Source organism: Pyxicephalus adspersus, chromosome 2 (assembly GCF_032062135.1).
Source record: "Pyxicephalus adspersus chromosome 2, UCB_Pads_2.0, whole genome shotgun sequence".
Classification (NCBI taxonomy): Eukaryota; Metazoa; Chordata; class Amphibia; order Anura; family Pyxicephalidae; genus Pyxicephalus; species Pyxicephalus adspersus.
Genome location: NC_092859.1, coordinates 158,740,998 through 158,742,542, shown reverse-complemented (window position 1 = coordinate 158,742,542; position 1,545 = coordinate 158,740,998). Strand labels below are relative to the sequence as shown.

The following is a 1,545-nucleotide window of genomic DNA, read 5'->3' as shown; positions in this document are numbered from 1 at the left end:
GCAAAGCCTTTCGGGATACCTACGTCATTCATCCCAGGAGGCTCTTGGGTGCTCTTTCTGCTCCATCTCGGGCATGTGCAAGGAGCCTTTTCATGAACGTAGAAAAATGTGTCCATCCGGCGCATGTGCAGTGAGATCAGCAAGTTTTCTTCCCATCCTACGTCACCAGATCTCGCACCTGGGTCAGGTGACGTAGGAATAAGAACCCGTAGAAGATGGCGGCGCCCAGCGTGCTAGCTCAGAGACAGATGCCGGGACGGCGCAGGACCTTATGGAAGACCCCCCTGGACCTGCGCTGTGGGATTGAAGACAGGTGTATTTTTGTTTTAGGCATTTTTCAGTTTAGTTCCCCTTTAGGTGAATAGCCCAATCTTCAGCACTATTAAAATGACCCCTTGCAGATTGGTGACACCCCTTCCTGTATTATCATCACACATATGACGTCACACTCCAAGCTTTGCACCCCTATAGGGCTTTACCCGGACGTTGTTTACATTGCAGTCAGCACGCCCTATGACGTCACGCATTCCTACAGCCCAAAATAATCCCTGGAACGTCACGACGCTCCGGCGACCCTTCGTTTGGCGTCACGTGACTTTGTTGGCAGCAGAGGTTGCCGGGTAATGTAGTTCTCCTAGACCCTCCTGCCCACACCGTTAGGGGCTTTGCGCACTACAATTCCCGTGAGCCACCTCGAGTCCAGGCGTTTTAATGAGTTGAAGGACTGACTGCTCTGTGGAGGCACCGGGGGACTCGGGGGCAGCGGGGAGCGGGTGTGTATATACCGGAGGTGGGGGGTGTCCTTTGTTTTATAGAATGGGCCAGGTGGTAATAAAGTAACGAGCCGCAGCAGGCAGCGTTACAATGTGACCGCATACAAGATGGAAGACAGAGGGCTGATAATCTCCTCAGCACAATGTTCACTCCATGGCTGGCTATGGCTGCCTGTGGTGGCTCTGTGTCCTCTTTGTCTGCATGCTGGCATTTTGGTCATTATTGCCCCCTGTGGGGTCACAGATTGTGGGGGCTTCCTGATAATAATCTATATTCAGCATAAAGGCTGTGACACTGCCGGTGACAACATTGCAGAGACAACACTGGCCCCTTATTATGTTGTCACCCCCATGGGCCTGCATTAGGCTGCAGATTTTTGCAGCTTTTATTTATATATATATATGTGTTGACCCCCCATAGCAGCCTCAGATTAGCTTTATATTCTATGGGGGGGACAGCGGGTGCCCCTCACCCTGTGTTTGTATAACATGATGATCACTAACAATCAGCAATTATCATTCAGAGGTGTGAGGTTTTGTTTATTGCACCCCAACCAAAGACCACTGTCAGCCATTGTGGGGGGTGATGGGGTCACTTACCTGCTGTCGGCCATTCCGTGCCGCTCTTTGCCAGGTTTGGTGGCTGCTACGCTCACTGTGATGGGGGGAGGGGGTAGAAGGTGCAACTCCAGCTGATGCATGAGCTGCCAATGCCAGAGAGATGGAGCAAACATTGGCAGCTCCCCAAAGCAAACACCTGGGGGGGGGGGGG

The 1,545-nt window shown here is 52.3% G+C and overlaps 1 protein-coding gene across 2 annotated transcripts in view; it reads left to right on the top strand.

Annotated features, from left to right (window-relative positions):
* Positions 1-641: 641 nt before the first annotated feature.
* TMEM150A (transmembrane protein 150A) overlaps positions 642-1,545 on the top strand; it is an 18,181-nt gene continuing 17,277 nt past the window's right edge. For both annotated transcript variants that reach the window (XR_011919570.1, XM_072402885.1), the window contains exon 1: positions 642-773. The gene's annotated coding sequence lies outside the window, so the exon portion shown is untranslated. The remainder of the gene's footprint in view (positions 774-1,545) is intronic.